Source organism: Rattus norvegicus, chromosome 1 (genome assembly GCF_036323735.1).
Source record: "Rattus norvegicus strain BN/NHsdMcwi chromosome 1, GRCr8, whole genome shotgun sequence".
Classification (NCBI taxonomy): Eukaryota; Metazoa; Chordata; class Mammalia; order Rodentia; family Muridae; genus Rattus; species Rattus norvegicus.
Window position 1 is genome coordinate 119,393,323 of NC_086019.1, and position 21,265 is coordinate 119,414,587.

Here is a 21,265-nt window from a genome sequence, read left to right on the forward strand (position 1 = left end):
AATACACGAACAGTTACGTATACTTTAATCCAATTTTCATGAGACTTGTGCATTTCAGATTTTATGTGCTAGGCTATGTTCATTCCTCCCCATTTCCATACTGCATGGTAACAATCAGTTCCCACAGCTGGTAAGTGAATGCTGAAGAGAATCTGTTGCCCAGAAGAAAGCAACAGGTATTTTGGCCATGAATCCCTGAGCGTTAGCACTCAGTGATTGCCATGTGATGAAACTCAGAATGTGACCAAAATTCGTGTGACTAGATCAGTTGGTGTTTGCAAGTATCCCATTGACATCACGTTCCTCTGTCCCAAGAGCTCCAGAAACCATCTCCTTGATAGCATTTGTTTTCTGATGAATACTGAAGTAAATTTTAGTAAGATCAAGAATGAAGCTGTGTGATGACACATAGAAGGGAATTGGTAGCCAAAGCCACACCTTCAACTTCAATCTACCCTACTGGCTAGGTTCCCTGTGGCCTGAGAGTTTCGTGAAAAATTTCGCGAAGCTCCCTTTGGGGCAATAATACTTGGAGTGTCTTTTGATGCAGAAAATTTATCGCCAATTTCTTCATCTCTAAACTAAAGTCTTATTCCTGGGTTCCCCTTGCCATTGGAAATCCATCTCTGTGCACCAGCTTTGATTTGTGAGCCTGTGTGTGGACTGAAATTTCTCCAAATTCAAAAGGTATATTCATATTCCAGATCCCTCCATTTGTGTAGATAGTATCATCTAGGATCTCTTCCAAGATATTCAATTTTATGGCTGTATGAACTACAGGTAGAAAGGAATTTCTCTACATTTTTAATAGTGCAGTTCAAAGGGACAAAACATACTGAGAAGTGAAATTCATTTCTGACTGGGATTGCATTATTTTTAATTAAGAAACCTTTGATGGGCTGAAATTATTGGTCAAAATACTGAGGAATATCTTATAGGAATTTCACTCCATTAATCGTGATCATTTCACTCACCTGGGAATAGTGATCCACTGGACCGCAGGGGTGATGCCAGGTGACTGCAAGACATCAGAGCAGAGAGGGTAATGATGACAGGGTTGGTGTTGCAGACTTGCACACAAGCAGATTATGAGATTAGGTGCTAGTTGGCAGGCAGTGTTTGCCAGCACAGTTGCACTAAGATTGTCCAGGTTCCCACAGAGGGAAAAGAGCACAAGGTCATCAGAGCAGCTCAGATGAGTCCCGCAAGTGGTCCTCAAAGAGACTAAGTAGTGCTTGTTACCCTGGCTCCCTGGTTGGGCCTCAGCGTAATCCTATTGAGCATGATTTTTATGTCATCATTCTGTTCTTGACTTTCTGTTGTCATCATTGACCCAGACACAGGTAGGACACAACTGTCAATAATGTAATTTCACCTGCACCATGGCTTACCTTGGCTGCCAACACTGCCTCAGAATTTGAATCCTCACTTGCAAGTGCAGAGGGTACAAGGGCACAGCGCTCTTGTGTGGAATAAGGGTAGACCTAGCTTGAATTTGAAGACTGTCCTCTGTAAAAAGGAAAGAGCAAGATGTGATGGCAATTGTATCCCTTCAGTTCATACAATCATATTAATTTTAAGGAGGCTGTTTAAGAAGTCTAATGTATGATGCCACTTAGCAGAATCACTCTTGCAACATCCACTTCCATGCTGACATTCCCAACACATGGAAAGTTACTTCCCTAAGCGATCAATAGGTCAATAGGTACCCAAAACCAAATCATTGATGAAGGGGATGACACATGCTCTTTGTCATATACACCGATCAAATCTTTCAATTGCTAAACATTGTCAGAAACCAAGGCAAAGGTGAATTTACCTGAGTAATATTGGAAGGACAATACACGAACAGTTACGTATACTTTAATCAAATTTTCATGAGACTTGTGCATTTCAGATTTTATGTGCTAGGCTATGTTCATTCCTCCCCATTTCCATACTGCATGGTAACAATCAGTTCCCACAGCTGGTATGTGAATGCTGAAGAGAATCTGTTGCCCAGAGGAAAGCAACAGGTATTTTGGCCATGAATCCCTGAGCGTTAGCACTCAGTGATTGCCATGTGATGAAACTCAGAATGTGACCAAAATTCGTGTGACTAGATCAGTTGGTGTTTGCAAGTATCCCATTGACATCACGTTCCTCTGTCCCAAGAGCTCCAGAAATCATCTCCTTGATAGCATTTGTTTTCTGATGAATACTGAAGTAAATTTTAGTAAGATCAAGAATGAAGCTGTGTGATGACACATAGAAGGGAATTGGTAGCCAAATCCACACCTTCAACTTCAATCTACCCTACTGGCTAGGTTCCCTGTGGCCTGAGAGTTTCGTGAAAAATTTCGCGAAGCTCCCTTTGGGCCAATAATACTTGGAGTGTCTTTTGATGCAGAAAATTTATCGCCAATTTCTTCATCTCTAAACTAAAGTCTTATTCCTGGGTTCCCCTTGCCATTGGAAATCCATCTCTGTGCACCAGCTTTGATTTGTGAGCCTGTGTGTGGACTGAAATTTCTCCAAATTCAAAAGGTATATTCATATTCCAGATCCCTCCATTTGTGTAGATAGTATCATCTAGGATCTCTTCCAAGATATTCAATTTTATGGCTGTATGAACTACAGGTAGAAAGGAACTTCTCTACATTTTTAATAGTGCAGTTCAAAGGGACAAAACATACTGAGAAGTGAAATTCATTTCTGACTGGGATTGCATTATTTTTAATTAAGAAACCTTTGATGGGCTGAAATTATTGGTCAAAATACTGAGGAATATCTTATAGGAATTTCAATCCATTAATCGTGATCATTTCACTCACCTGGGAATAGTGATCCACTGGACCGCAGGAGTGATGCCAGGTGACTGCAAGACATCAGAGCAGAGAGGGTAATGATGACAGGGTTGGTGTTGCAGACTTGCACACAAGCAGATTATGAGATTAGGTGCTAGTTGGCAGGCAGTGTTTGCCAGCACAGTTGCACTAAGATTGTCCAGGTTCCCACAGAGGGAAAAGAGCACAAGGTCATCAGAGCAGCTCAGATGAGTCCCGCAAGTGGTCCTCAAAGAGACTAAGTAGTGTTGTTACCCTGGCTCCCTGGTTGGGCCTCAGCGTAATCCTATTGAGCATGATTTTTATGTCATCATTCTGTTCTTGACTTTCTGTTGTCATCATTGACCCAGACACAGGTAGGACACAACTGTCAATAATGTAATTTCACCTGCACCATTGCTTACCTTGGCTGCCAACACTGCCTCAGAATTTGAATCCTCACTTGCAAGTGCAGAGGGTACAAGGGCACAGCGCTCTTGTGTGGAATAAGGGTAGACCTAGCTTGAATTTGAAGACTGTCCTCTCTAAAGAGGAAAGAGCAAGATGTGAGGGCAATTGTATCCCTTCAGTTCATACAATCATGTTAATTTTAAGGAGGCTGTTTAAGAAGTCTAATGTATGATGCCACTTAGCAGAATCCCTCTTGCAACATCCACTTCCATGCTGACATTCCCAACACATGGAAAGTTACTTCCCTAAGCGATCAATAGGTCAATAGGTACCCAAAACCAAATCATTGATGAAGGGGATGACACATGCTCTTTGTCATATACACCGATCAAATCTTTCAAACGCTAAACATTGTCAGAAACCAAGGCAAAGGTGAATTTACCTGAGTAATATTGGAAGGATAATACACGAACAGTTACGTATACTTTAATCCAATTTTCATGAGACTTGTGCATTTCAGATTTTATGTGCTAGGCTATGTTCATTCCTCCCCATTTCCATACTGCATGGTAACAATCAGTTCCCACAGCTGGTAAGTGAATGCTGAAGAGAATCTGTTGCCCAGAAGAAAGCAACAGGTATTTTGGCCATGAATCCCTGAGCGTTAGCACTCAGTGATTGCCATGTGATGAAACTCAGAATGTGACCAAAATTCGTGTGACTAGATCAGTTGGTGTTTGCAAGTATCCCATTGACATCACGTTCCTCTGTCCCAAGAGCTCCAGAAACCATCTCCTTGATAGCATTTGTTTTCTGATGAATACTGAAGTAAATTTTAGTAAGATCAAGAATGAAGCTGTGTGATGACACATAGAAGGGAATTGGTAGCCAAAGCCACACCTTCAACTTCAATCTACCCTACTGGCTAGGTTCCCTGTGGCCTGAGAGTTTCGTGAAAAATTTCGCGAAGCTCCCTTTGGGGCAATAATTCTTGGAGTGTCTTTTGATGCAGAAAATTTATCGCCAATTTCTTCATCTCTAAACTAAAGTCTTATTCCTGGGTTCCCCTTGCCATTGGAAATCCATCTCTGTGCACCAGCTTTGATTTGTGAGCCTGTGTGTGGACTGAAATTTCTCCAAATTCAAAAGGTTTATTCATATTCCAGATCCCTCCATTTGTGTAGATAGTATCATCTAGGATCTCTTCCAAGATATTCAATTTTATGGCTGTATGAACTACAGGTAGAAAGGAATTTCTCTACATTTTTAATAGTGTAGTTCAAAGGGACAAAACATACTGAGAAGTGAAATTCATTTCTGACTGGGATTGCATTATTTTTAATTAAGAAACCTTTGATGGGCTGAAATTATTGGTCAAAATACTGAGGAATATCTTATAGGAATTTCAATCCATTAATCGTGATCATTTCACTCACCTGGGAATAGTGATCCACTGGACCGAGGAGTGATGCCAGGTGACTGCAAGACATCAGAGCAGAGAGGGTAATGATGACAGGGTTGGTGTTGCAGACTTGCACACAAGCAGATTATGAGATTAGGTGCTAGTTGGCAGGCAGTGTTTGCCAGCACAGTTGCACTAAGATTGTCCAGGTTCCCACAGAGGGAAAAGAGCACAAGGTCATCAGAGCAGCTCAGATGAGTCCCGCAAGTGGTCCTCAAAGAGACTAAGTAGTGTTGTTACCCTGGCTCCCTGGTTGGGCCTCAGCGTAATCCTATTGAGCATGATTTTTATGTCATCATTCTGTTCTTGACTTTCTGTTGTCATCATTGACCCAGACACAGGTAGGACACAACTGTCAATAATGTAATTTCACCTGCACCATTGCTTACCTTGGCTGCCAACACTGCCTCAGAATTTGAATCCTCACTTGCAAGTGCAGAGGGTACAAGGGCACAGCGCTCTTGTGTGGAATAAGGGTAGACCTAGCTTGAATTTGAAGACTGTCCTCTCTAAAAAGGAAAGAGCAAGATGTGAGGGCAATTGTATCCCTTCAGTTCATACAATCATATTAATTTTAAGGAGGCTGTTTAAGAAGTCTAATGTATGATGCCACTTAGCAGAATCCCTCTTGCAACATCCACTTCCATGCTGACATTCCCAACACATGGAAAGTTACTTCCCTAAGCGATCAATAGGTCAATAGGTACCCAAAACCAAATCATTGATGAAGGGGATGACACATGCTCTTTGTCATATACACCGATCAAATCTTTCAATCGCTAAACATTGTCAGAAACCAAGGCAAAGGTGAATTTACCTGAGTAATATTGGAAGGACAATACACGAACAGTTACGTATACTTTAATCCAATTTTCATGAGACTTGTGCATTTCAGATTTTATGTGCTAGGCTATGTTCATTCCTCCCCATTTCCATACTGCATGGTAACAATCAGTTCCCACAGCTGGTAAGTGAATGCTGAAGAGAATCTGTTGCCCAGAAGAAAGCAACAGGTATTTTGGCCATGAATCCCTGAGCGTTAGCACTCAGTGATTGCCATGTGATGAAACTCAGAATGTGACCAAAATTCGTGTGACTAGATCAGTTGGTGTTTGCAAGTATCCCATTGACATCACGTTCCTCTGTCCCAAGAGCTCCAGAAACCATCTCCTTGATAGCATTTGTTTTCTGATGAATACTGAAGTAAATTTTAGTAAGATCAAGAATGAAGCTGTGTGATGACACATAGAAGGGAATTGGTAGCCAAAGCCACACCTTCAACTTCAATCTACCCTACTGGCTAGGTTCCCTGTGGCCTGAGAGTTTCGTGAAAAATTTCGCGAAGCTCCCTTTGGGGCAATAATTCTTGGAGTGTCTTTTGATGCAGAAAATTTATCGCCAATTTCTTCATCTCTAAACTAAAGTCTTATTCCTGGGTTCCCCTTGCCATTGGAAATCCATCTCTGTGCACCAGCTTTGATTTGTGAGCCTGTGTGTGGACTGAAATTTCTCCAAATTCAAAAGGTATATTCATATTCCAGATCCCTCCATTTGTGTAGATAGTATCATCTAGGATCTCTTCCAAGATATTCAATTTTATGGCTGTATGAACTACAGGTAGAAAGGAACTTCTCTACATTTTTAATAGTGCAGTTCAAAGGGACAAAACATACTGAGAAGTGAAATTCATTTCTGACTGGGATTGCATTATTTTTAATTAAGAAACCTTTGATGGGCTGAAATTATTGGTCAAAATACTGAGGAATATCTTATAGGAATTTCAATCCATTAATCGTGATCATTTCACTCACCTGGGAATAGTGATCCACTGGACCGCAGGGGTGATGCCAGGTGACTGCAAGACATCAGAGCAGAGAGGGTAATGATGACAGGGTTGGTGTTGCAGACTTGCACACAAGCAGATTATGAGATTAGGTGCTAGTTGGCAGGCAGTGTTTGCCAGCACAGTTGCACTAAGATTGTCCAGGTTCCCACAGAGGGAAAAGAGCACAAGGTCATCAGAGCAGCTCAGATGAGTCCCGCAAGTGGTCCTCAAAGAGACTAAGTAGTGCTTGTTACCCTGGCTCCCTGGTTGGGCCTCAGCGTAATCCTATTGAGCATGATTTTTATGTCATCATTCTGTTCTTGACTTTCTGTTGTCATCATTGACCCAGACACTGGTAGGACACAACTGTCAATAATGTAATTTCACCTGCACCATGGCTTACCTTGGCTGCCAACACTGCCTCAGAATTTGAATCCTCACTTGCAAGTGCAGAGGGTACAAGGGCACAGCGCTCTTGTGTGGAATAAGGGTAGACCTAGCTTGAATTTGAAGACTGTCCTCTGTAAAAAGGAAAGAGCAAGATGTGATGGCAATTGTATCCCTTCAGTTCATACAATCATATTAATTTTAAGGAGGCTGTTTAAGAAGTCTAATGTATGATGCCACTTAGCAGAATCACTCTTGCAACATCCACTTCCATGCTGACATTCCCAACACATGGAAAGTTACTTCCCTAAGCGATCAATAGGTCAATAGGTACCCAAAACCAAATCATTGATGAAGGGGATGACACATGCTCTTTGTCATATACACCGATCAAATCTTTCAATTGCTAAACATTGTCAGAAACCAAGGCAAAGGTGAATTTACCTGAGTAATATTGGAAGGACAATACACGAACAGTTACGTATACTTTAATCAAATTTTCATGAGACTTGTGCATTTCAGATTTTATGTGCTAGGCTATGTTCATTCCTCCCCATTTCCATACTGCATGGTAACAATCAGTTCCCACAGCTGGTATGTGAATGCTGAAGAGAATCTGTTGCCCAGAGGAAAGCAACAGGTATTTTGGCCATGAATCCCTGAGCGTTAGCACTCAGTGATTGCCATGTGATGAAACTCAGAATGTGACCAAAATTCGTGTGACTAGATCAGTTGGTGTTTGCAATTATCCCATTGACATCACGTTCCTCTGTCCCAAGAGCTCCAGAAATCATCTCCTTGATAGCATTTGTTTTCTGATGAATACTGAAGTAAATTTTAGTAAGATCAAGAATGAAGCTGTGTGATGACACATAGAAGGGAATTGGTAGCCAAATCCACACCTTCAACTTCAATCTACCCTACTGGCTAGGTTCCCTGTGGCCTGAGAGTTTCGTGAAAAATTTCGCGAAGCTCCCTTTGGGGCAATAATACTTGGAGTGTCTTTTGATGCAGAAAATTTATCGCCAATTTCTTCATCTCTAAACTAAAGTCTTATTCCTGGGTTCCCCTTGCCATTGGAAATCCATCTCTGTGCACCAGCTTTGATTTGTGAGCCTGTGTGTGGACTGAAATTTCTCCAAATTCAAAAGGTATATTCATATTCCAGATCCCTCCATTTGTGTAGATAGTATCATCTAGGATCTCTTCCAAGATATTCAATTTTATGGCTGTATGAACTACAGGTAGAAAGGAACTTCTCTACATTTTTAATAGTGCAGTTCAAAGGGACAAAACATACTGAGAAGTGAAATTCATTTCTGACTGGGATTGCATTATTTTTAATTAAGAAACCTTTGATGGGCTGAAATTATTGGTCAAAATACTGAGGAATATCTTATAGGAATTTCAATCCATTAATCGTGATCATTTCACTCACCTGGGAATAGTGATCCACTGGACCGCAGGGGTGATGCCAGGTGACTGCAAGACATCAGAGCAGAGAGGGTAATGATGACAGGGTTGGTGTTGCAGACTTGCACACAAGCAGATTATGAGATTAGGTGCTAGTTGGCAGGCAGTGTTTGCCAGCACAGTTGCACTAAGATTGTCCAGGTTCCCACAGAGGGAAAAGAGCACAAGGTCATCAGAGCAGCTCAGATGAGTCCCGCAAGTGGTCCTCAAAGAGACTAAGTAGTGCTTGTTACCCTGGCTCCCTGGTTGGGCCTCAGCGTAATCCTATTGAGCATGATTTTTATGTCATCATTCTGTTCTTGACTTTCTGTTGTCATCATTGACCCAGACACAGGTAGGACACAACTGTCAATAATGTAATTTCACCTGCACCATTGCTTACCTTGGCTGCCAACACTGCCTCAGAATTTGAATCCTCACTTGCAAGTGCAGAGGGTACAAGGGCACAGCGCTCTTGTGTGGAATAAGGGTAGACCTAGCTTGAATTTGAAGACTGTCCTCTGTAAAAAGGAAAGAGCAAGATGTGATGGCAATTGTATCCCTTCAGTTCATACAATCATATTAATTTTAAGGAGGCTGTTTAAGAAGTCTAATGTATGATGCCACTTAGCAGAATCACTCTTGCAACATCCACTTCCATGCTGACATTTCCAACACATGGAAAGTTACTTCCCTAAGCGATCAATAGGTCAATAGGTACCCAAAACCAAATCATTGATGAAGGGGATGACACATGCTCTTTGTCATATACACCGATCAAATGTTTCAATTGCTAAACATTGTCAGAAACCAAGGCAAAGGTGAATTTACCTGAGTAATATTGGAAGGACAATACACGAACAGTTACGTATACTTTAATCAAATTTTCATGAGACTTGTGCATTTCAGATTTTATGTGCTAGGCTATGTTCATTCCTCCCCATTTCCATACTGCATGGTAACAATCAGTTCCCACAGCTGGTAAGTGAATGCTGAAGAGAATCTGTTGCCCAGAAGAAAGCAACAGGTATTCTGGCCATGAATCCCTGAGCGTTATCACTTAGTGATTGCCATGTGATGAAACTCAGAATGTGACCAAAATTCGTGTGACTAGATCAGTTGGTGTTTGCAAGTATCCCATTGACATCACGTTCCTCTGTCCCAAGAGCTCCAGAAACCATCTCCTTGATAGCATTTGTTTTCTGATGAATACTGAAGTAAATTTTAGTAAGATCAAGAATGAAGCTGTGTGATGACACATAGAAGGGAATTGGTAGCCAAAGCCACACCTTCAACTTCAATCTACCCTACTGCCTAGGTTCCCTGTGGCCTGAGAGTTTCGTGAAAAATTTCGCGAAGCTCCCTATGGGGTAATAATTCTTGGAGTGTCTTTTGATGCAGAAAATTTATCGCCAATTTCTTCATCTCTAAACTAAAGTCTTATTCCTGGGTTCCCCTTGCCATTGGAAATCCATCTCTGTGCAACAGCTTGGATTTGTGAGCCTGTGTGTGGACTGAAATTTCTCCAAATTCAAAAGGTATATTCATATTCCAGATCCCTCCATTTGTGTAGATAGTATCATCTAGGATCTCTTCCAAGATATTCAATTTTATGGCTGTATGAACTACAGGTAGAAAGGAACTTCTCTACATTTTTAATAGTGCAGTTCAAAGGGACAAAACATACTGAGAAGTGAAATTCATTTCTGACTGGGATTGCATTATTTTTAATTAAGAAACCTTTGATGGGCTGAAATTATTGGTCAAAATACTGAGGAATATCTTATAGGAATTTCAATCCATTAATCGTGATCATTTCACTCACCTGGGAATAGTGATCCACTGGACCGCAGGGGTGATGCCAGGTGACTGCAAGACATCAGAGCAGAGAGGGTAATGATGACAGGGTTGGTGTTGCAGACTTGCACACAAGCAGATTATGAGATTAGGTGCTAGTTGGCAGGCAGTGATTGCCAGCACAGTTGCACTAAGATTGTCCAGGTTCCCACAGAGGGAAAAGAGCACAAGGTCATCAGAGCAGCTCAGATGAGGCCCGCAAGTGGTCCTCAAAGAGACTAAGTAGTGCTTGTTACCCTGGCTCCCTGGTTGGGCCTCAGCTTAATCCTATTGAGCATGATTTTTATGTCATCATTCTGTTCTTGACTTTCTGTTGTCATCATTGACCCAGACACAGGTAGGACACAACTGTCAATAATGTAATTTCACCTGCACCATTGCTTACCTTGGCTGCCAACACTGCCTCAGAATTTGAATCCTCACTTGCAAGTGCAGAGGGTACAAGGGCACAGCGCTCTTGTGTGGAATAAGGGTAGACCTAGCTTGAATTTCAAGACTGTCCTCTCTAAAAGGGAAAGAGCAAGATGTGAGGGGAATTGTATCCCTTCAGTTCATACAATCATATTAATTTTAAGGAGGCTGTTTAAGAAGTCTAATGTATGATGCCACTTAGCAGAATCACTCTTGCAACATCCACTTCCATGCTGACATTCCCAACACATGGAAAGTTACTTCCCTAAGCGATCAATAGGTCAATAGGTACCCAAAACCAAATCATTGATGAAGGGGATGACACATGCTCTTTGTCATATACACCGATCAAATCTTTCAATTGCTAAACATTGTCAGAAACCAAGGCAAAGGTGAATTTACCTGAGTAATATTGGAAGGACAATACACGAACAGTTACGTATACTTTAATCAAATTTTCATGAGACTTGTGCATTTCAGATTTTATGTGCTAGGCTATGTTCATTCCTCCCCATTTCCATACTGCATGGTAACAATCAGTTCCCACAGCTGGTATGTGAATGCTGAAGAGAATCTGTTGCCCAGAGGAAAGCAACAGGTATTTTGGCCATGAATCCCTGAGCGTTAGCACTCAGTGATTGCCATGTGATGAAACTCAGAATGTGACCAAAATTCGTGTGACTAGATCAGTTGGTGTTTGCAAGTATCCCATTGACATCACGTTCCTCTGTCCCAAGAGCTCCAGAAATCATCTCCTTGATAGCATTTGTTTTCTGATGAATACTGAAGTAAATTTTAGTAAGATCAAGAATGAAGCTGTGTGATGACACATAGAAGGGAATTGGTAGCCAAATCCACACCTTCAACTTCAATCTACCCTACTGGCTAGGTTCCCTGTGGCCTGAGAGTTTCGTGAAAAATTTCGCGAAGCTCCCTTTGGGGCAATAATTCTTGGAGTGTCTTTTGATGCAGAAAATTTATCGCCAATTTCTTCATCTCTAAACTAAAGTCTTATTCCTGGGTTCCCCTTGCCATTGGAAATCCATCTCTGTGCACCAGCTTTGATTTGTGAGCCTGTGTGTGGACTGAAATTTCTCCAAATTCAAAAGGTATATTCATATTCCAGATCCCTCCATTTGTGTAGATAGTATCATCTAGGATCTCTTCCAAGATATTCAATTTTATGGCTGTATGAACTACAGGTAGAAAGGAACTTCTCTACATTTTTAATAGTGCAGTTCAAAGGGACAAAACATACTGAGAAGTGAAATTCATTTCTGACTGGGATTGCATTATTTTTAATTAAGAAACCTTTGATGGGCTGAAATTATTGGTCAAAATACTGAGGAATATCTTATAGGAATTTCAATCCATTAATCGTGATCATTTCACTCACCTGGGAATAGTGATCCACTGGACCGCAGGGGTGATGCCAGGTGACTGCAAGACATCAGAGCAGAGAGGGTAATGATGACAGGGTTGGTGTTGCAGACTTGCACACAAGCAGATTATGAGATTAGGTGCTAGTTGGCAGGCAGTGTTTGCCAGCACAGTTGCACTAAGATTGTCCAGGTTCCCACAGAGGGAAAAGAGCACAAGGTCATCAGAGCAGCTCAGATGAGTCCCGCAAGTGGTCCTCAAAGAGACAAAGTAGTGTTGTTACCCTGGCTCCCTGGTTGGGCCTCAGCGTAATCCTATTGAGCATGATTTTTATGTCATCATTCTGTTCTTGACTTTCTGTTGTCATCATTGACCCAGACACAGGTAGGACACAACTGTCAATAATGTAATTTCACCTGCACCATTGCTTACCTTGGCTGCCAACACTGCCTCAGAATTTGAATCCTCACTTGCAAGTGCAGAGGGTACAAGGGCACAGCGCTCTTGTGTGGAATAAGGGTAGACCTAGCTTGAATTTGAAGACTGTCCTCTCTAAAAAGGAAAGAGCAAGATGTGAGGGCAATTGTATCCCTTCAGTTCATACAATCATGTTAATTTTAAGGAGGCTGTTTAAGAAGTCTAATGTATGATGCCACTTAGCAGAATCCCTCTTGCAACATCCACTTCCATGCTGACATTCCCAACACACGGAAAGTTACTTCCCTAAGCGATCAATAGGTCAATAGGTACCCAAAACCAAATCATTGATGAAGGGGATGACACATGCTCTTTGTCATATACACCGATCAAATCTTTCAATCGCTAAACATTGTCAGAAACCAAGGCAAAGGTGAATTTACCTGAGTAATATTGGAAGGACAATACACGAACAGTTACGTATACTTTAATCCAATTTTCATGAGACTTGTGCATTTCAGATTTTATGTGCTAGGCTATGTTCATTCCTCCCCATTTCCATACTGCATGGTAACAATCAGTTCCCACAGCTGGTAAGTGAATGCTGAAGAGAATCTGTTGCCCAGAAGAAAGCAACAGGTATTTTGGCCATGAATCCCTGAGCGTTAGCACTCAGTGATTGCCATGTGATGAAACTCAGAATGTGACCAAAATTCGTGTGACTAGATCAGTTGGTGTTTGCAAGTATCCCATTGACATCACGTTCCTCTGTCCCAAGAGCTCCAGAAACCATCTCCTTGATAGCATTTGTTTTCTGATGAATACTGAAGTAAATTTTAGTAAGATCAAGAATGAAGCTGTGTGATGACACATAGAAGGGAATTGGTAGCCAAAGCCACACCTTCAACTTCAATCTACCCTACTGGCTAGGTTCCCTGTGGCCTGAGAGTTTCGTGAAAAATTTCGCGAAGCTCCCTTTGGGGCAATAATTCTTGGAGTGTCTTTTGATGCAGAAAATTTATCGCCAATTTCTTCATCTCTAAACTAAAGTCTTATTCCTGGGTTCCCCTTGCCATTGGAAATCCATCTCTGTGCACCAGCTTTGATTTGTGAGCCTGTGTGTGGACTGAAATTTCTCCAAATTCAAAAGGTATATTCATATTCCAGATCCCTCCATTTGTGTAGATAGTATCATCTAGGATCTCTTCCAAGATATTCAATTTTATGGCTGTATGAACTACAGGTAGAAAGGAACTTCTCTACATTTTTAATAGTGCAGTTCAAAGGGACAAAACATACTGAGAAGTGAAATTCATTTCTGACTGGGATTGCATTATTTTTAATTAAGAAACCTTTGATGGGCTGAAATTATTGGTCAAAATACTGAGGAATATCTTATAGGAATTTCAATCCATTAATCGTGATCATTTCACTCACCTGGGAATAGTGATCCACTGGACCGCAGGGGTGATGCCAGGTGACTGCAAGACATCAGAGCAGAGAGGGTAATGATGACAGGGTTGGTGTTGCAGACTTGCACACAAGCAGATTATGAGATTAGGTGCTAGTTGGCAGGCAGTGTTTGCCAGCACAGTTGCACTAAGATTGTCCAGGTTCCCACAGAGGGAAAAGAGCACAAGGTCATCAGAGCAGCTCAGATGAGTCCCGCAAGTGGTCCTCAAAGAGACTAAGTAGTGTTGTTACCCTGGCTCCCTGGTTGGGCCTCAGCGTAATCCTATTGAGCATGATTTTTATGTCATCATTCTGTTCTTGACTTTCTGTTGTCATCATTGACCCAGACACAGGTAGGACACAACTGTCAATAATGTAATTTCACCTGCACCATTGCTTACCTTGGCTGCCAACACTGCCTCAGAATTTGAATCCTCACTTGCAAGTGCAGAGGGTACAAGGGCACAGCGCTCTTGTGTGGAATAAGGGTAGACCTAGCTTGAATTTCAAGACTGTCCTCTCTAAAAAGGAAAGAGCAAGATGTGAGGGCAATTGTATCCCTTCAGTTCATACAATCATGTTAATTTTAAGGAGGCTGTTTAAGAAGTCTAATGTATGATGCCACTTAGCAGAATCCCTCTTGCAACATCCACTTCCATGCTGACATTCCCAACACATGGAAAGTTACTTCCCTAAGCGATCAATAGGTCAATAGGTACCCAAAACCAAATCATTGATGAAGGGGATGACACATGCTCTTTGTCATATACACCGATCAAATCTTTCAATCGCTAAACATTGTCAGAAACCAAGGCAAAGGTGAATTTACCTGAGTAATATTGGAAGGACAATACACGAACAGTTACGTATACTTTAATCCAATTTTCATGAGACTTGTGCATTTCAGATTTTATGTGCTAGGCTATGTTCATTCCTCCCCATTTCCATACTGCATGGTAACAATCAGTTCCCACAGCTGGTAAGTGAATGCTGAAGAGAATCTGTTGCCCAGAAGAAAGCAACAGGTATTTTGGCCATGAATCCCTGAGCGTTAGCACTCAGTGATTGCCATGTGATGAAACTCAGAATGTGACCAAAATTCGTGTGACTAGATCAGTTGGTGTTTGCAAGTATCCCATTGACATCACGTTCCTCTGTCCCAAGAGCTCCAGAAACCATCTCCTTGATAGCATTTGTTTTCTGATGAATACTGAAGTAAATTTTAGTAAGATCAAGAATGAAGCTGTGTGATGACACATAGAAGGGAATTGGTAGCCAAAGCCACACCTTCAACTTCAATCTACCCTACTGGCTAGGTTCCCTGTGGCCTGAGAGTTTCGTGAAAAATTTCGCGAAGCTCCCTTTGGGGCAATAATTCTTGGAGTGTCTTTTGATGCAGAAAATTTATCGCCAATTTCTTCATCTCTAAACTAAAGTCTTATTCCTGGGTTCCCCTTGCCATTGGAAATCCATCTCTGTGCACCAGCTTTGATTTGTGAGCCTGTGTGTGGACTGAAATTTCTCCAAATTCAAAAGGTATATTCATATTCCAGATCCCTCCATTTGTGTAGATAGTATCATCTAGGATCTCTTCCAAGATATTCAATTTTATGGCTGTATGAACTACAGGTAGAAAGGAATTTCTGTACATTTTTAATAGTGCAGTTCAAAGGGACAAAACATACTGAGAAGTGAAATTCATTTCTGACTGGGATTGCATTATTTTTAATTAAGAAACCTTTGATGGGCTGAAATTATTGGTCAAAATACTGAGGAATATCTTATAGGAATTTCACTCCATTAATCGTGATCATTTCACTCACCTGGGAATAGTGATCCACTGGACCGCAGGGGTGATGCCAGGTGACTGCAAGACATCAGAGCAGAGAGGGTAATGATGACAGGGTTGGTGTTGCAGACTTGCACACAAGCAGATTATGAGATTAGGTGCTAGTTGGCAGGCAGTGTTTGCCAGCACAGTTGCACTAAGATTGTCCAGGTTCCCACAGAGGGGAAAGAGCACAAGGTCATCAGAGCAGCTCAGATGAGTCCCGCAAGTGGTCCTCAAAGAGACTAAGTAGTGCTTGTTACCCTGGCTCCCTGGTTGGGCCTCAGCTTAATCCTATTGAGCATGATTTTTATGTCATCATTCTGTTCTTGACTTTCTGTTGTCATCATTGACCCAGACACAGGTAGGACACAACTGTCAATAATGTAATTTCACCTGCACCATTGCTTACCTTGGCTGCCAACACTGCCTCAGAATTTGAATCCTCACTTGCAAGTGCAGAGGGTACAAGGGCACAGCGCTCTTGTGTGGAATAAGGGTAGACCTAGCTTGAATTTGAAGACTGTCCTCTCTAAAAAGGAAAGAGCAAGATGTGAGGGCAATTGTATCCCTTCAGTTCATACAATCATATTAATTTTAAGGAGGCTGTTTAAGAAGTCTAATGTATGATGCCACTTAGCAGAATCACTCTTGCAACATCCACTTCCATGCTGACATTCCCAACACATGGAAAGTTACTTCCCTAAGCGATCAATAGGTCAATAGGTACCCAAAACCAAATCATTGATGAAGGGGATGACACATGCTCTTTGTCATATACACCGATCAAATGTTTCAATTGCTAAACATTGTCAGAAACCAAGGCAAAGGTGAATTTACCTGAGTAATATTGGAAGGACAATACACGAACAGTTACGTATACTTTAATCAAATTTTCATGAGACTTGTGCATTTCAGATTTTATGTGCTAGGCTATGTTCATTCCTCCACATTTCCATACTGCATGGTAACAATCAGTTCCCACAGCTGGTAAGTGAATGCTGAAGAGAATCTGTTGCCCAGAAGAAAGCAACAGGTATTCTGGCCATGAATCCCTGAGCGTTATCACTTAGTGATTGCCATGTGATGAAACTCAGAATGTGACCAAAATTCGTGTGACTAGATCAGTTGGTGTTTGCAAGTATCCCATTGACATCACGTTCCTCTGTCCCAAGAGCTCCAGAAACCATCTCCTTGATAGCATTTGTTTTCTGATGAATACTGAAGTAAATTTTAGTAAGATCAAGAATGAAGCTGTGTGATGACACATAGAAGGGAATTGGTAGCCAAATCCACACCTTCAACTTCAATCTACCCTACTGGCTAGGTTCCCTGTGGCCTGAGAGTTTCGTGAAAAATTTCGCGAAGCTCCCTTTGGGGCAATAATTCTTGGAGTGTCTTTTGATGCAGAAAATTTATCGCCAATTTCTTCATCTCTAAACTAAAGTCTTATTCCTGGGTTCCCCTTGCCATTGGAAATCCATCTCTGTGCACCAGCTTTGATTTGTGAGCCTGTGTGTGGACTGAAATTTCTCCAAATTCAAAAGGTATATTCATATTCCAGATCCCTCCATTTGTGTAGATAGTATCATCTAGGATCTCTTCCAAGATATTCAATTTTATGGCTGTATGAACTACAGGTAGAAAGGAATTTCTCTACATTTTTAATAGTGCAGTTCAAAGGGACAAAACATACTGAGAAGTGAAATTCATTTCTGACTGGGATTGCATTATTTTTAATTAAGAAACCTTTGATGGGCTGAAATTATTGGTCAAAATACTGAGGAATATCTTATAGGAATTTCAATCCATTAATCGTGATCATTTCACTCACCTGGGAATAGTGATCCACTGGACCGCAGGGGTGATGCCAGGTGACTGCAAGACATCAGAGCAGAGAGGGTAATGATGACAGGGTTGGTGTTGCAGACTTGCACACAAGCAGATTATGAGATTAGGTGCTAGTTGGCAGGCAGTGTTTGCCAGCACAGTTGCACTAAGATTGTCCAGGTTCCCACAGAGGGGAAAGAGCTCAAGGTCATCAGAGCAGCTCAGATGAGTCCCGCAAGTGGTCCTCAAAGAGACTAAGTAGTGCTTGTTACCCTGGCTCCCTGGTTGGGCCTCAGCGTAATCCTATTGAGCATGATTTTTATGTCATCATTCTGTTCTTGACTTTCTGTTGTCATCATTGACCCAGACACAGGTAGGACACAACTGTCAATAATGTAATTTCACCTGCACCATTGCTTACCTTGGCTGCCAACACTGCCTCAGAATTTGAATCCTCACTTGCAAGTGCAGAGGGTACAAGGGCACAGCGCTCTTGTGTGGAATAAGGGTAGACCTAGCTTGAATTTCAAGACTGTCCTCTCTAAAAAGGAAAGAGCAAGATGTGAGGGCAATTGTATCCCTTCAGTTCATACAATCATATTAATTTTAAGGAGGCTGTTTAAGAAGTCTAATGTATGATGCCACTTAGCAGAATCACTCTTGCAACATCCACTTCCATGCTGACATTCCCAATACATGGAAAGTTACTTCTCTAAGCGATCAATAGGTCAATAGGTACCCAAAACCAAATCATTGATGAAGGGGATGACACATGCTCTTTGTCATATACACAGATCAAATCTTTCAATTGCTAAACATTGTCAGAAACCAAGGCAAAGGTGAATTTACCTGAGTAATATTGGAAGGACAATACACGAACAGTTACGTATACTTTAATCAAATTTTCATGAGACTTGTGCATTTCAGATTTTATGTGCTAGGCTATGTTCATTCCTCCCCATTTCCATACTGCATGGTAACAATCAGTTCCCACAGCTGGTAAGTGAATGCTGAAGAGAATCTGTTGCCCAGAAGAAAGCAACAGGTATTTTGGCCATGAATCCCTGAGCGTTAGCACTCAGTGATTGCCATGTGATGAAACTCAGAATGTGACCAAAATTCGTGTGACTAGATCAGTTGGTGTTTGCAAGTATCCCATTGACATCACGTTCCTCTGTCCCAAGAGCTCCAGAAACCATCTCCTTGATAGCATTTGTTTTCTGATGAATACTGAAGTAAATTTTAGTAAGATCAAGAATGAAGCTGTGTGATGACACATAGAAGGGAATTGGTAGCCAAAGCCACACCTTCAACTTCAATCTACCCTACTGGCTAGGTTCCCTGTGGCCTGAGAGTTTCGTGAAAAATTTCGCGAAGCTCCCTTTGGGGCAATAATTCTCGGAGTGTCTTTTATGCAGAAAATTTATCGCCAATTTCTTCATCTCTAAACTAAAGTCTTATTCCTGGGTTCCCCTTGCCATTGGAAATCCATCTCTGTGCACCAGCTTTGATTTGTGAGCCTGTGTGTGGACTGAAATTTCTCCAAATTCAAAAGGTATATTCATATTCCAGATCCCTCCATTTGTGTAGATAGTATCATCTAGGATCTCTTCCAAGATATTCAATTTTATGGCTGTATGAACTACAGGTAGAAAGGAACTTCTCTACATTTTTAATAGTGCAGTTCAAAGAGACAAAACATACTGAGGAGTGAAATTCATTTCTGACTGGGATTGCATTATTTTTAATTAAGAAACCTTTGATGGGCTGAAATTATTGGTCAAAATACTGAGGAATATCTTATAGGAATTTCAATCCATTAATCGTGATCATTTCACTCACCTGGGAATAGTGATCCACTGGACCGCAGGGGTGATGCCAGGTGACTGCAAGACATCAGAGCAGAGAGGGTAATGATGACAGGGTTGGTGTTGCAGAATTGCACACAAGCAGATTATGAGATTAGGTGCTAGTTGGCAGGCAGTGTTTGCCAGCACAGTTGCACTAAGATTGTCCAGGTTCCCACAGAGGGAAAAGAGCACAAGGTCATCAGAGCAGCTCAGATGAGTCCCGCAAGTGGTCCTCAAAGAGACTAAGTAGTGCTTGTTACCCTGGCTCCCTGGTTGGGCCTCAGCGTAATCCTATTGAGCATGATTTTTATGTCATCATTCTGTTCTTGACTTTCTGTTGTCATCATTGACCCAGACACAGGTAGGACACAACTGTCAATAATGTAATTTCACCTGCACCATGGCTTACCTTGGCTGCCAACACTGCCTCAGAATTTGAATCCTCACTTGCAAGTGCAGAGGGTACAAGGGCAAAGCGCTCTTGTGTGGAATAAGGGTAGACCTAGCTTGAATTTGAAGACTGTCCTCTGTAAAAAGGAAAGAGCAAGATGTGATGGCAATTGTATCCCTTCAGTTCATACAATCATATTAATTTTAAGGAGGCTGTTTAAGAAGTCTAATGTATGATGCCACTTAGCAGAATCACTCTTGCAACATCCACTTCCATGCTGACATGCCCAACACATGGAAAGTTACTTCCCTAAGCGATCAATAGGTCAATAGGTACCCAAAACCAAATCATTGATGAAGGGGATGACACATGCTCTTTGTCATATACACCGATCAAATCTTTCAATCGCTAAACATTGTCAGAAACCAAGGCAAAGGTGAATTGACCTGAGTAATATTGGAAGGACAATACACGAACAGTTACGTATACTTTAATCCAATTTTCATGAGACTTGTGCATTTCAGATTTTATGTGCTAGGCTATGTTCATTCCTCCCCATTTCCATACTGCATGGTAACAATCAGTTCCCACAGCTGGTAAGTGAATGCTGAAGAGAATCTGTTGCCCAGAAGAAAGCAACAGGTATTTTGGCCATGAATCCCTGAGCGTTAGCACTCAGTGATTGCCATGTGATGAAACTCAGAATGTGACCAAAATTCGTGTGACTAGATCAGTTGGTGTTTGCAAGTATCCCATTGACATCACGTTCCTCTGTCCCAAGAGCTCCAGAAACCATCTCCTTGATAGCATTTGTTTTCTGATGAATACTGAAGTAAATTTTAGTAAGATCAAGAATGAAGCTGTGTGATGACACATAGAAGGGAATTGGTAGCCAAAGCCACACCTTCAACTTCAATCTACCCTACTGGCTAGGTTCCCTGTGGCCTGAGAGTTTCGTGAAAAATTTCGCGAAGCTCCCTTTGGGGCAATAATTCTTGGAGTGTCTTTTGATGCAGAAAATTTATCGCCAATTTCTTCATCTCTAAACTAAAGTCTTATTCCTGGGTTCCCCTTGCCATTGGAAATCCATCTCTGTGCACCAGCTTTGATTTGTGAGCCTGTGTGTGGACTGAAATTTCTCCAAATTCAAAAGGTATATTCATATTCCAGATCCCTCCATTTGTGTAGATAGTATCATCTAGGATCTCTTCCAAGATATTCAATTTTATGGCTGTATGAACTACAGGTAGAAAGGAACTTCTCTACATTTTTAATAGTGCAGTTCAAAGGGACAAAACATACTGAGAAGTGAAATTCATTTCTGACTGGGATTGCATTATTTTTAATTAAGAAACCTTTGATGGGCTGAAATTATTGGTCAAAATACTGAGGAATATCTTATAGGAATTTCACTCCATTAATCGTGATCATTTCACTCACCTGGGAATAGTGATCCACTGGACCGCAGGGGTGATGCCAGGTGACTGCAAGACATCAGAGCAGAGAGG

The 21,265-nt window shown here is 41.5% G+C and overlaps 1 long non-coding RNA gene and 11 other non-coding genes across 12 annotated transcripts; all 12 read right to left on the bottom strand.

Moving 5' to 3' along the window:
* Nucleotides 1-1,257: 1,257 nt before the first annotated feature.
* LOC120100251 (small nucleolar RNA SNORD115) lies at nucleotides 1,258-1,335 on the bottom strand. Its single transcript, XR_005500029.1, has one exon. It is a non-coding gene; the product is annotated as a small nucleolar RNA SNORD115 (small nucleolar RNA).
* LOC134483376 (uncharacterized) lies at nucleotides 1,280-11,625 on the bottom strand. The gene is made up of 3 exons (XR_010060252.1): nucleotides 10,584-11,625; nucleotides 2,814-2,857; nucleotides 1,280-1,509 (listed from the first exon to the last, which is right to left on the bottom strand). It is a non-coding gene; the product is annotated as an uncharacterized LOC134483376 (long non-coding RNA).
* On the bottom strand, nucleotides 3,096-3,173 carry LOC120100252 (small nucleolar RNA SNORD115). Its single transcript, XR_005500030.1, has one exon. It is a non-coding gene; the product is annotated as a small nucleolar RNA SNORD115 (small nucleolar RNA).
* LOC134485301 (small nucleolar RNA SNORD115) lies at nucleotides 4,933-5,010 on the bottom strand. The gene has a single exon (XR_010063340.1). It is a non-coding gene; the product is annotated as a small nucleolar RNA SNORD115 (small nucleolar RNA).
* Nucleotides 6,772-6,849, bottom strand: LOC134485302 (small nucleolar RNA SNORD115). The gene has a single exon (XR_010063341.1). It is a non-coding gene; the product is annotated as a small nucleolar RNA SNORD115 (small nucleolar RNA).
* On the bottom strand, nucleotides 8,611-8,688 carry LOC134485303 (small nucleolar RNA SNORD115). Its single transcript, XR_010063342.1, has one exon. It is a non-coding gene; the product is annotated as a small nucleolar RNA SNORD115 (small nucleolar RNA).
* On the bottom strand, nucleotides 10,450-10,527 carry LOC134485390 (small nucleolar RNA SNORD115). Its single transcript, XR_010063429.1, has one exon. It is a non-coding gene; the product is annotated as a small nucleolar RNA SNORD115 (small nucleolar RNA).
* Nucleotides 11,626-12,287: 662 nt separating the features above from the next.
* On the bottom strand, nucleotides 12,288-12,365 carry LOC134485304 (small nucleolar RNA SNORD115). Its single transcript, XR_010063343.1, has one exon. It is a non-coding gene; the product is annotated as a small nucleolar RNA SNORD115 (small nucleolar RNA).
* A 1,760-nt stretch (nucleotides 12,366-14,125) lies between these two features.
* On the bottom strand, nucleotides 14,126-14,203 carry LOC134485305 (small nucleolar RNA SNORD115). Its single transcript, XR_010063344.1, has one exon. It is a non-coding gene; the product is annotated as a small nucleolar RNA SNORD115 (small nucleolar RNA).
* Nucleotides 14,204-15,964: 1,761 nt separating this feature from the next.
* Nucleotides 15,965-16,042, bottom strand: LOC134485391 (small nucleolar RNA SNORD115). Its single transcript, XR_010063430.1, has one exon. It is a non-coding gene; the product is annotated as a small nucleolar RNA SNORD115 (small nucleolar RNA).
* A 1,761-nt stretch (nucleotides 16,043-17,803) lies between these two features.
* Nucleotides 17,804-17,881, bottom strand: LOC134485306 (small nucleolar RNA SNORD115). Its single transcript, XR_010063345.1, has one exon. It is a non-coding gene; the product is annotated as a small nucleolar RNA SNORD115 (small nucleolar RNA).
* A 1,760-nt stretch (nucleotides 17,882-19,641) lies between these two features.
* LOC134485307 (small nucleolar RNA SNORD115) lies at nucleotides 19,642-19,719 on the bottom strand. The gene has a single exon (XR_010063346.1). It is a non-coding gene; the product is annotated as a small nucleolar RNA SNORD115 (small nucleolar RNA).
* Between the last annotated feature and the right edge of the window lie 1,546 nt (nucleotides 19,720-21,265).